This window comes from Rhineura floridana, chromosome 5, assembly GCF_030035675.1.
Source record: "Rhineura floridana isolate rRhiFlo1 chromosome 5, rRhiFlo1.hap2, whole genome shotgun sequence".
Classification (NCBI taxonomy): domain Eukaryota; kingdom Metazoa; phylum Chordata; class Lepidosauria; order Squamata; family Rhineuridae; genus Rhineura; species Rhineura floridana.
The window spans coordinates 143,888,861-143,902,233 of NC_084484.1; the positions used below are offsets into that span (position 1 = coordinate 143,888,861).

The window sequence follows — 13,373 nt, forward strand, 5'->3', positions numbered from 1 at the left end:
AATGCCCAGTTACTGCAAAGTGGTAGGCCAAGGAGAAGGCTGCAACCCTGTGCCCCTAACCCCAGAGTCATTCAGGAAGGTGAGATCATGCAACAAAGGGCAGGCACTTAAAATCATAGCTGCTGGAGTTCAAGGTCTCTTGAAGGCCATACTCCTTACTGTCAAAATGTTACCCTTAATCCCTGATGTGTGTGGACTTGTTATGAATATTTTGTGCAAAAACACTCTGTACATGCTCCCAAGCACCCCTGTCCTAATTTTATATGTTTCAGGTTCTTGATCAGAGCAACATAATAGCTCTCTGATGGCAGTTCCTGTTTAAGAAACAAGGAGGTGAGACATTGCAAACTTGTATAAGAAATCAAGTGAAAACATGTCTCTTCATTCAGCTTGAATTCAGGGAGGCAAATGAATTCTGCTCAAAGGCCAGGGGCGTCACGACCCGGGTGCGGCAGGTGCGGACCGCACCCGGGTGACACCATGGAGGGGGTGACACCACAGCCGCCTGGCCCCTCCACTAGGCTGCGGCCAGCACCAGGTCCAGAAAGTAGAAGCAGCACAGGCAGACGCCGCTGACGGCAGGCGGAGAGCTGACCTGCCTGCCCGGCCTGTGCGGCACGGCGCATGCGCTTAGACGTCTGCCTGGCCTGTGCGGCACGGCGCATGCGCTTAGACGTCTGCCTGGCCTGTGCAGCACGGCACGTGCGCTTAGACGTCAGGCGCCATGTGAGGGAAGGGCGCCAGCGGCCTGGATGATCTCCCGCTGGGCGGGGCTTGGGTCCAGACTCCAGGATTTAATCCCTGGGAGAGAACGCCGAGGCCCTGCCCTTTTTCTGCAAGGCTGTTAGGACTTGTGACCAAGCAAGCTGAGAGGATTTTGGAATACGTGTAAGTTTAATTTGCCTGTCCCACATCCACTATGCCCCTGGAGTACCCCCTCTTTGGCTTATGTTCCGCCTGCTGAGCCCTGACTGAGCTGGGGTGAAGGACTTATGTTGCATAGCCCCAGCTGAGCCTGGAAAGCCCAAGTTCTGTTGAATCCCGACTCTCAACTGGCAGAACTTAGGTCTGGCTTGCGCTGTTAATCAATGCCCATTGTTCACTCCACTGGCAAAAATCACCATCCCCAAGGGGCTAAATGGACCGGAATCTGCCTGTTGGTATTCTACTTACTGGGATTCAGTGTAGCCTAGTATTTTTTTTTTTAAAGGATGCCTCTCCAAATCTAATTGGCTGTTACAGTAGATGTGGGAAGTTCATCAGGGCTATGCATTCTGTACCAGAATGAGGGGAGCATTTCATCCACAGTGATCAAGCATCAAGGTGGCCAGTGAGTTGAGAAGCTGTGCAAATTTAGCAGGAGGGTGAATACACCAGGGCAGTCTGCCCCCCCATTGTATTGATCTCACAAACCCCAACTTCCCAAGTAAAGGAACCATTTCCTTTGTGCTGATATACACCATGACTGCTGACTCCTCCCCACCTCTACCTACCTGACATTTTGGACAGTGCATGGCATCCATAACCATAACACCAGCCAGGAAAGTTACCAGCTACCTATGTATCCCATGGTCGAGTTGCCAATTACCAGGGCCCCCATCCTTAAAGACATTCCCTTGGCACAGGAATATATCAGGTTGTCTCAAAAGGAATGGGTCATTTCCTTTCATTCTCTCTTTCCCTAAGACCCACATTTTAAAAAGGGTTTTGCACTATGCTGTGCTCAGTGGTTTTGTGTGTGTGCATCCCTTATTGTTTGCCTTTTCCCTCTTCCTTTTGCCAAATTTCACACTTCTTTCCCCCCCCTTCTTAATTGGGTAAGACTCCCTCTTTGTGAAAGAATCCCTGTTGCCTCAAAGAGGCCTTTTGACACTGGTTGCTAACCAGTAGAATAGTGGCAAATTGAGAAGTGCAGGGTCCCTTCACGTTTGTCACAGCTCAACCTTCTGGGTTGAGGATGAGAACCTTGTTAACGCCTTCTCCCACAAAAACAGATGTCCCTGGGAGCCAATGAAAGGAGAGAGTGTTAGCTGCTGAGAAGAGTCTTCTCAATGGCTGACTCACCTCCTTTCGCTCTGATTGGCTCCAATCAGCAGGAAAGGACAAGGAAGCATGTTAGAAGACTCTTCTCAGTGGCTAACACACCCTTTCATGCTGATTATCTCATAGGATGCTGAAGACACAGGGACCCTGCTGGGATTCTGCTCCCAAAAGCGTAAGAGGTCTAAGACCCCCAAGCCCCTGTCCCATGTCCCCAAACCACACAAAATCTTTATGCAAACCGAGAACATCCCTTGGTTTAGGGGTACAGAGCTAGCAAGCACCTGTAAGCTTTGGCACTTTTTTAAAATAGAAGTTTACCATTGCTGTTAGACTTGGTGCAATATGATCCCCAGTGCTTAATTTCTCAAAAAAAGATAGGTTTCAGTTCAATTCTGTGTGGAAATGACATTGCCTCTTCTGTCCCTGTAATCTTTGATTTGGAGATACTCTGAAGCCAAAACAAAACTGTGCAGACTTGGGAAGGGGACCTATTGAATCAGGATTTCTGCACCCCCTGCCATGTTTCACTTGTGACTGCTCATTAGAATGGAGGGGGGGAGGATAGCTCAGGCCCAGGGACCAAATGTGGCCCTCCAAGCCTCTCTAACTGGCCCTCAGAATTATCCCCAGACCACTCTTTTTACTGGCCGTACTTCACACCTTGAGCATCCTGGCTGGGACATGTCTGTGAACTCTAACGCCTCTTGGTTGCCTGAACAGACAGGGGTACATACAGAAACTACCCCCCTATACCAGTAGTTTCCCACCTTTTTTTCTGCATGGACCTCTTAAAAATTGCTGTTGGTCCCACCCCTACCTTAGATGATGACTTTAGCAGTCAGGTAGGTTTGGCTGGCAGCAGCTGAAGGCCATGAATACACTAGTTGTCAGAGCAGAGTGTTTCCATTGGTCACAAGGGGAAAAGGGTTGATCAGCCAATCAGTTGTGAAATCTCTTTAAAGCTGAGTTTTTTAAAAAAAATAACTGATAAAGCTGCTCCCACCAGGTTTTACAGTAAAAAGGGGTGGGAGTAGCATTGTGTGTTGCAAATTCATGGAGGACAGGGCTATCAATGGCTACTAGCCATGATGGCTGTGCTCTGCCACCCTAGTCAGAGGCAGCATGCTTCTGAAAACCAGTTGCCGGAAGCCTCAGGAGGGGAGAGTGTTCTTGCACTGGGGTCCTGCTTGCGGGCTTCCCCCAGGCACCTGGTTGGCCACTGTGAGAACAGGATGCTGGACTAGATGGGCCACTGGCCTGATCCAGCAGGCTATTCTTATGTTTGTATGTTCTTATTTGCAGAATAAAGTGGTGGAGAAGCACTAGAACCAGCAGAACAGTGAGTACTTTTCTACCCTATATCTCAGTGGTAGGCTGAGCATGTGCTTCGCATGCAGAAGGTCCTGGGTTTAATCTTTTGCATGTCCTTGTGAAAGGGAAAAAAATATTCTAGGTTGTTTGTGTGATGATCCCACAGCTGGCTCTGTGTGTGTGTGTGTGTGTGTGTGTGTGTATGGAGTCTTTCCAACAACGCTGTGAGTCTTTCCAACAACCCTTTTTATTGTGCAGGGATATTCAATCATGCCACATGGAGTGCATAAATCACCAAGGCCAAGTGGATACCAGCAAAGGAAAGCAAAAGAGGCAAGAAAAAAATCACTCAAGACATTAGCTGGATCCATGCTTCAGTATGTCAAAAGACCGGATGATGGTGAGGGTACATCAAAAGACAGTGCTTGTCAATCTCCAATTGAAAAAGCTGATTCTTCTGATGCTAGCATGCATTCTGCAGAAGAGCAAGGAGTGGAAATGGCAGAATTGGAAGCAGAAGAGAGTGCTGAAAGTGACTCTAGCCATGATACTGTAAATGAGATGAGTAACGTTAAGGAGAAAGATTTGCAAATGTTATGTGATGTTTCTTCCTGGGAGATACCAGTTCCAGATCATTTTCGGGTGGAAATCATCAAAAGGGGAAGTGCTTCTTTCCAGAACAAAGATGGGCCTTTCAGTGTTGCGGCAAGGCAAGATGCAAAAGCTAAGGGAGATGTGCGCCAGCTTTCAAAAGAGTGGTTTTACAAGATGATGCCAAATGGCGAGAAAATTCTGCGGTCTTGGATGGTTTACTCACTCGTGAGTGAGAATTTATACTGTTTTTGCTGCCGACTGTTTGCCGTTAGTGCTACAGATACGACATCCAAATTTGTGACTGGGTTTCAGAAGTGGTGGAAACTGAGCCTGAAAGTACATAACCATGAGACATCCAAAGAGCACCTACATTGCCTTGAAAAGTGGAAAACATTGGCAGCAGGACTTAGGCTGCACAAAACCACTGACGACGAAACTATTGCTTTTACGGAAATGGAGAAGAAAAAGTGGAGGGACATCTTGTGCAGATTGCTTGATATCACATTGTTTCTTGCCAAGCAGAATCCTTGTGGCCACAAGGAAGATGAATCTTCATTGAATAAAGGGAACTTTCTTGAGTTGGTTGAGATCCTTTCAAAATATGATTGAGTGCTGAAAGAGCACCTAATGAGATTAAAGCGGAGCACATGTAAATTTAAAGTATCTGTCTCATATCTTTCACCAAAAACTCAGAATGAGTTTATAAGTGCCCTGGCAAATCATGTGAAGGTGATGCTTGTCATGGACATAAAGTCTGCAAAGTACTTTGGGATCATGTTCGACAGCACACCTGACATATCACATACTGACCAGATGTCCGAAGTGATCAGATATGTAAAAATCAACAATAGGAAAGTCGAAGTAAAAGAAGTATTTCTAGGATTTTTCCCTTTAAAGGGGAAAAAAGCTGCTGACCTCAGTTCTGACATTCTTAAAAATCTGCAAAGTGATGGACTGGACATAATGATGTGCCGCGCTCAAGGTTACGATAATGCTGCCACTATGGCTGGAATCCATGGAGGTGTACAAGCCATTCTTAAGGGAAAGAACAAGAAAGCTATTTTTAATGGATGTGTGGACCATTCACTTAACTTGTGCGGTCAGCACTCTTTTGCTGAAAATGCATTGTGTGTGACATTTTTTGGAACTCTTGAGACAATATTTTCTTTCTTTGCTGCTTCCACCCATCGATGGGATGTGTTAATTGACCATACTGGAGTGTCAGTGAAAAGGCTATCAACAACACGCTGGAGTGCTCATCATGCTGCAGTTAAGCCAGTTAAAGAAAAGTTCGATAAGTTTGGGGCGGCGACTGAAGCTCTTTGTGATCCACATGAAAATTTGGACACAAGAGGTGCAGCACAAGGTCTTTTGCCTGCTGTCTGTGACTTCACTTTTCTGTGCTACCTGTACTTCTGGTCTGATGTACTTCAGGAAGTTAATCTTACACAGCAGTACCTGCAGACTAAGGGCTTAACTCTCGACAAGGTGGTGACAAAGCTAGAGGCGCTAAGACTTTTTCTGCATGAGGAGCGCAGTCACCTAGTGGAGCATGCAATTGAACAGGCGCTTTTAAAATCAGACGAATACGGAATTGCAGTAGAGAGAAGAGCCAGGTTTAAGAAGAGGATGGCAGGGGAGCAAGCAAGCGATGCTGGACTCACTCTGCAAGAAGAAAATAAGAGAGCGATGCTTGAGTGCATTGATCGCTTTCATTCTGAACTCCAGATCAGATCAAGAGCCATCAAGGAAGTAGCAGCCATGTCTGAAGCTGTTCAAGCGAAGAGTCTCTTATCTGCCACTGCAGAAGAGTTAAAGGTGTCCATTCCAAAACTGACCACTTTCTATGATGAGGTATCTGAGAGTGAGCTTTTAATAGAAATACCAAGGCTGAGAAGGCATCTGAAAGCAGCAGAGATTGATCTGGAAGAAGCCAAAGATTGGGCAATATTAGACGTTTTGACATTCATAGTTGAATGGGACTTCGTAGAATCTCTCCCAACCCTTTCACTAAGCCTAAAATTATTTCTGACAATTTGTGTGTCTGTGGCTTCATGTGAGAGGAGCTTTTCAAAGCTGAAACTTATAAAGAACTATTTGCAATCTACCATGGGACAGTCAAGGCTTTCCGATCTTGCTATATTATCCATTGAAAGTGAGTTGGTGAAAGGCATTGATTTCGATGAAGTGATTTACAAGTTCACAGCTTTGAAGGCCAGGAAAGGAAAGTTCTGATTTAGTCGAGATGTTTACTAAGTGCTGAAATATTTGTGTATTTGTTCCTGTTTATTTTTTTGGTATTATTTCATTTATGAGTATATTTCCATATGCATTTGTCTACAACTTCTACATTATCCTGCATAGCTAGCCCAGGGGAGAATTGCTGAACAAGGTATCTGGCTAAAACACTATATTATACAGTAGGGCCCGCTTTACAGCGCTTCGCTTTACAGTGATTTGCTAATACAGCGCTCAATTAGACGCAATTAGACGAAAGCCCCACTCATATGGCGTTTGTTCCACTTTTACGGTGGTTTTGGGGCATTGTGCGCCATTCTATTCAATGGGTTCTGCTTTACAGCAGTTTTCGCTTTACAGCGGGGGTCCGGAACGTAACCCACCGTATGAGTGGGGCCCTACTGTACCTACATTTCCAACTGTCTGTAAGCAAGGCTTCTGAGCATGCTTAGATCTCTAATTCTAGGGGTTGTAGAATCTTATTTTTCCTGGTAAATGGGTCATGTGGAGTCAAACAATGACTGCATTTCCCAAATACATCAAAGTTGGTTCTGAGCATGCTCAAAAACCTCCACCATTGACTGAGGAACAGAACAATCCTTGGCTTAACTTGGTAAGTGATTTCTTCTTTTACAGTTGCTAAATTTCACCTGATTAGTGAATACAAAGGAATTTTTAAAACTACACTTCCCAGAGTTGTAAATTCAGCAGTCTGAGAAGAGCTCTTGGCTGCTATTCTACAACTTGTTAAGCTTGAAAAAGTGTGGAAAAGATGGTTGGGGAGATAGAATTTGGTAAAAAAAGAAGCTAGCACTAAGCCAGGGCAAAATTCAGGAGTGGGAAAGAGCTTGGGCCTGTCCAAAAAGGCCTAAGGATTTTTGAAGTTGTCTCCTCCCCTCCCAGTTTCTGAAACTCTTCTCTATCAAAATCCTGTCTACAGAACATGTGCTGGTTGGGTGATGGCAGGGTAAAGCAAAAGCATGCTCCTTGTATTAAACATTTTGTGGTTATGAATTCAAAGCAGAACACCATCACTTTAGTCCATGGCTAGTATTCAATAAATACCGCAGGGGTACCATCTTGTCCCCAATCCTGTTTAACATCTATATGAAGCCCTTGGGAGCTGTCATCAGATTTGGGGTGAGGAGTCAGCCATATGCTGATGAAACCACAGCTCTATTTCTCTGTAACATCTGAATCGGGAGAGGCCGTGCATGTCCTGGACTGCTGCCTGGACTCGGTGGGGCTGGATGAGGGTCAATAAACTGACTCTGAATCCTAGCCAGACGGAGGTGCTATGGGTTGGTGGTTCCCAAATTTGGACAATTGGTCAGTTGCCTGCTTTGGATGGGGTTGCACTCCCTCTGAAAGAGCAGGATTGTAGTCTGGGGCTTCTCCTGGATTCGTCTTTGTCACTGGAGGCCCAGGTGACCTTGCGGTTAGGAGTCCCTTTTACCAGCTTTGGCTGGTAAGACAGCTGTAGCTGTTTCTGGATTGGGATAGCCTGACCACTGTGCCATCTCTGTTAGGTGCTATCTCTGTTATCTTTTTGGCGCCTACTGAAGACCTTCCTCTTTCAACAAGCCTTTTAAGTAGAGACCTTATCCCAATCTGCATCTGTGTTGGAATTGCTTTTTAAGATGTTTTTAAAGATGTTTTGTTTTAATATATTTTAATGTCTTTTTAACGATGTTTTAGAGTGTTAGAGGGCGGGATATAAATTCATTCATTCAACAACAACAACAACAATAAAAACTCTACTTGCAGGTGCCTTTTGTTTGACGGGCTATCTAGTCCAAGCTGGATTTAAAGATAAAGAACCACAAGAATGAAGGAGAGCAGGGGCATGGTAGTTGCCCATCAGCAGTTAGCACCTGGACAGCAGACTAACACGTCACACACATCACCTGGTCAAAATCTTCCCACTAGGTTTGGTGAGGTGTACTATTTCCAGAGCTTGGAAAAGTTACTTTTTTGAACTACAACTCCCATCAGCCCAATCCAGTGGCCATGCTGGCTGGGGCTGATGGGAGTTGTAGTTCAAAAAAGTAACTTTTCCAAGCTCTGACTATTTCCAAATAAATTCTAATAATTTCTAAATTTGCATCTAGAATTATAAATTAGCATACGCAGTTTTTATGCAAACCTGTGTCCTCTTTTGTCCTTTTTTCTGGTGATGTGTATGTGGTTACCCTATTAACAGTTGAAGACGCTCGATTCAGATGTGATATAAAAAGAATAATAAAGTAAAATATATCTATCTTTCTGCATGAGGGCAAGAAAAACCTGTACCACCTTAGCTTAGTTACAATGGGGTTTTATAGCTTCATTTTCTTCTTAAAAGCACCCTCATCACAAGAATGTTCATTATAGAAGTGAAGGGAAAGGATCTAGCCTCAGGAGGAAAATATCAGAGGAAAAGCTTTAATGAGCAAAATCATGTGATAGTATGCCAAATCAACTCTCTGTCAAGATTGTCAAAAGCAGCTTTCAGACCTAAAAAGGCAGCATATAAATGGCCTTTTCATTGCATGACATACTAGTATGTAATGTGAGATAGCACAAACCACTTGTCCATTGATCTAAATCTGCATCTAAAACTTCCGCAAAGAGCTCATATCTGTTGTCTGGCTCTAAAACATACATAACACAAATTTGGCCTATATGTTGGGTACTGTGTTTATCAAACTCACTTGCTTAAATTTGTTCTCTTTCTTGAAGGTTGGAACAGCAATCCTCATGAGAACGTATGAACCGCATCCTGTTCTCACAGTGGCCAACCAGATATTTATGGGAAGCTCACAAGCAGGACCTGAGCACAACAGCACTTTCCCCATTTGTGATTCCTAGCAACTGGTATTCAGAGGTATCCTGCCTCCAACAGTGGAGGTAGAACATAGGTACGGTGCCACTGAGATGAATAATATAAACAAAGTTAGCAGATGGCTTATACCCATCATTCTGAATTGGATTTAAAGAGTTTACTAGAAATGCCATCTTTTCCAGGGGTTTACTGTTTGATAATTTTGATAATCAGGCTATCAACTTTTCTGCCTCTCCACCTGAGAGAGGAGGCTATAAATCAGTGTTAAGGACATTATGAGGAGGATTTTAAAAAAAAGAAGATCCTGGATAGTCTTGCTGAATGTTACAGGAAAATGAAGTTCCCCTCTGAATTAGAAATGTTAGATAATAACATATTATTATACTCACTGCAGCCTTACTAATTAAATTATTAAAACTTTTGACTACATAACCAGAGCCAGACATGGTCAAAAATATATCTGGTTTGTTGTTATATGCCTTCAGGTCAATTACGACTTATGGCAACCCTATATTTATATATATTCATAGGGTTTTCATGGTAAGAGGTATTCAGAGGTGGTTTGCCATTGCCTTCCTCTAAGCCTATGGCACCCGGTATTCCCAGGTGGTCTCCCATCCAAGTACTAACCAGGCCTGACCCTGCTTAGCTTCCGAGATCAGATGAGATCGGGCGTGTTCAGGGTAGTATGGCATAGGCAAATATATCTAGTAAGTAATAATAAATTAATAAAATAAATTAATAAATTTAATTTTTGAGTCGCCTATCTGGCCGAAACCACTCTAGGCGACGTACAACATTAAATTCAACAATACATAATAATACAATACATAATAAATAAAATACAGCGCAGTCAACAATAACCATTTTAAAAAGCAGCTGTACAGGACCATCAATAGACAATTTTAAAACAATATAAAGAAATTAGCCCACCCCGGGGACCCCAAAGGCCTGTCCAAAGAGCCATGTTTTTAAGGCTCAGCGAAATGTATCTAGGGAAGGGGCATGGCGAAGATCGAACGGGAGGGAGTTCCAGAGAGTGGGGGCCGCCACTGAGAATGCCCTCTCTCTAGTCCCCACCAACCTAGCTGTTTTCGTTGGTGGGACGGAGAGAAGGCCCTGTGTGGCTGATCTGGTCGGGCGGCTTAGTTGGTGGTACTGGAGGTGCTCCTTCAGGTAAACTGGGCCGAGACCGTATAGGGATTTAAAGGTTAAGACCAACACCTTGAATTGGGCCCGGAAAACAACTGGAAGCCAATCTTTTTAGGATTAATTTGTTTAATCAAATTACAAAACTAATTGGTTGACAGCTCTCTTGAAATAAACTTCAGTATTCCAGTGTAATGCTGCATATGGGCAGAAAGTGTTAGGTAGAGGCTGACGAACAGAATGATAAGAGGTGTGGGTCCTCTCTGCTTTCTTATCCCATTGACATACATGCCAAGGAATGATGAGAAAGCCTTGCCACTAAATTTGGGGTTGAGTGCATAGTAAAAGTTCATTCTGCCTTTACAATGCACAAACATGTAAGAGAAGCATTGCAAAAAATAATATAAATATGGTCTACAAAATATTTCATCTGAGAAAGAGTGGATTATCTGCAAGTATACTACTATTTCTGAGTAGCTGACTCACACACATTTCTTCAATAAGAACATAAGAAAAGCTCTGCTGGATCAGGCTAAAGGCATTTTCCCCACTTGTGTTTCCCAGAAACTGGTATTCAGAGGCACACTGCATCCGACGGTGGAGAATATAGCCATTGTGGCTGGTAGCCATTCAACTAAAGGTTTATGGGAGGAGGGAAACATAACTGCTCTTGCATCTCAAAGCATTGATACCTCTTGACATTTCTGATTGCTAGAGGAACAGTAGAGAGCAAATTTGTGGGTTTTAAAAAGTAAAGAATGTTTGGAGGCAGCTGTCTCTGTCATCTAAATAAAGGTAAATAAAACAATACTTAAATAGGGTTTATTCAGAAGCAGGATGGTGTGCTTTTATTTTTGTTCAGTTTGCATCACAGAACACCAGAATTCCAACTTTTATTCCTCACAGGTATGATTATGTTCAGTGAAGTTACAGCAGGATGTGCCTGAGTTCTTCCCTACTCAAGTTGCTGGAAAGGAGAGTGTTATTTCTTTGATGGACAGGGGCACCATGGAAAGAAGTGGAGACAGCTTAATTCTGATAAAGTGCATATCTATATAAATTCTCAGTGGCCAGGTCTAGGTGTGATGGGGCTAATGCCAAATGCCCACTGGTGGGCTCCTCATTGGGTCCTCTGCTAGGCTTACCTGTCGGTGGTTGCGGTATCTAACAAGAGCAGTTTGAAGGAGCCACCATTTTGATTTTCCATTATGCCCTGATGTAGTATCAGCCTAGGCTGGTCATTGTGGGAAATTAAAATGGCAGTAACAGTGGAGTGCCAGGAAAACAATTGTGCAAAGGGAGGGCCCAGAACAGGTGCTGGCAGTGGTAGACACTGCAAGGCCCTGGGGTCTCAGCAGCTGCTCATGGATGCCTCATGCTGATATCGGGCTGATACATGCTTCCTTAAATCTACTTGTCAGTCATTTAGATAGGAAAGGAGTCAATGTATATGAAGTAACAATAGGAGCTATGCATTGAGCATGTCTTCAGATACATTTTGCTCCTCCCTTCACTTCCAACATTTCTGTGGGTGAGATACTGTTGGTATTATTCTTCTGATGGAAGGCATTGTTTAGCAGAATGGGGAAGGAGGAAATTTTGGGTTAATCCTTTTTTCTCTTGCAGCTCCCTGCACTCCCCCAGTATGTGCCAGAGGACTTCCCCCTCCAGAACAGCAATTGGATTCCACCCCATATCATCTTCCAATCTTTACATCTTTAGAACTTTCCAGAGGAATAGCCGTGTTAGTCTCTTGAAGCAAAACAGAAGAGTCTTATGGCACCATAAAGTTAATAAATCTGTTATTTTTTAAGGTGCTACAAGACTTATTTTTTGTATTCCCTAAGGAAATCACTGTAGGAACAAAAACAGTTTTTAGTTCTTAAAGAAGTACGCTGTATAAGAGCTAAAACAATCAAGCAAGTTACTAATTTTAGATCTATATGTGATACCATTCCCTCAATGCTATTCTTTGTGAGCAAACAAGCAACCTACAGAGTATTCCAGGGATTTCTTCCTTACTTCAACTAAGAGAGATACATGAAAAATCAAATAAAAAATACAAAAAAGATGGTGAATGTGGGCAAAAATGAATAATATGGTCCTGTCACCATGATAAGTAGCTTTTCCCTGAATGTTCAATGCAAAAGCCTCCATAGGTCAATCTCATTAGAGATAACAATGGAACAGCTGCAGACTAAAATCCAGCTGGACTGTTTTCATGAGTATTTGCGTGTAGCTTTTTTTGTGATGATGTGGCCAAACTCCACAAGTTATAGTAAATCAGATAGATCCTGGATAACTATGGAGAAGTCACACCTATACATCAGATCTTCTGCTTGGAATTGTAGTGGCCAGCAATGAATGGATTCAGACAAACAGCTGAGGTTATGCACAATCATTGGCTACAGTGATAATAAAACCAATCTGGATTCATTTGAATGCATTGTAGCAAAGCGACTGGATCACAGATGATCTTGCTTACACCTTATTTCAAAAGCAGTTGAGGAGGTGGACTCCATGTATGGGAGTCACCTGGCCCCTATATTTTAGACTAGAGCATTGCAAGTGGGATTTTTTTTTCTGTCTGAGGGCCGCATTCTCTCCTAGGCAGCCTTTCAGGTGCTACATGTCAATGTTGGGCGTAGCCAAAGTGAATGTGTACATCCCTACACAAGTCACACACATGCACACAGACACCATACATGTACTCATACTCATATGTATATATATATCAAAGCCTGGAAAAGTTACTTTTTTGAACTACAACTCCCATCAGCCCAATCCAGTGCGCGCGCATGCACGCACACACACACACACACACACACAAAATAAAACATTGTTATGGGTTTGGGGGTGAAATAGATGATTTCTGAGTCCTTTTCCAGCCTCTGATTTGGAACCCAGCACCTGGAGGTGGGCTCTGTAGCAGAGAAACCTGCTCCACTGGTCAGATGAGCCTCGTTTGTTAATCAATAGAGTGGCCAGTAGAGATGGGGGTGAATTTCAGCATTTTTGGATTTGTTACTTAATTCTTTCAGAATCCGCTTTTGACTGTCAGTGACACTGGCTTTTTTAAAAAACAAATCCGCAGCTAATTTGACATCGTTATTAACCTAAAAAGCTTTGCTCTGAAGGGCTGCAATGTGCATTCCTTTGAAGTTCTGTCTCAATGAGGTGATAACAATTGCCATTAACATCTTTGGTCAGCACC

At 43.4% G+C, this 13,373-nt stretch overlaps 1 non-coding gene and 1 pseudogene across 1 annotated transcript; one reads left to right on the plus strand and one right to left on the minus strand.

Moving 5' to 3' along the window:
• Nucleotides 1-624: 624 nt before the first annotated feature.
• On the plus strand, nt 625-8,939 carry LOC133386108 (uncharacterized; annotated as a pseudogene).
• Nucleotides 8,940-9,591: 652 nt separating this feature from the next.
• Nucleotides 9,592-9,709, minus strand: LOC133386276 (5S ribosomal RNA). Its single transcript, XR_009763101.1, has one exon. It is a non-coding gene; the product is annotated as a 5S ribosomal RNA (ribosomal RNA).
• Nucleotides 9,710-13,373: the final 3,664 nt, after the last annotated feature.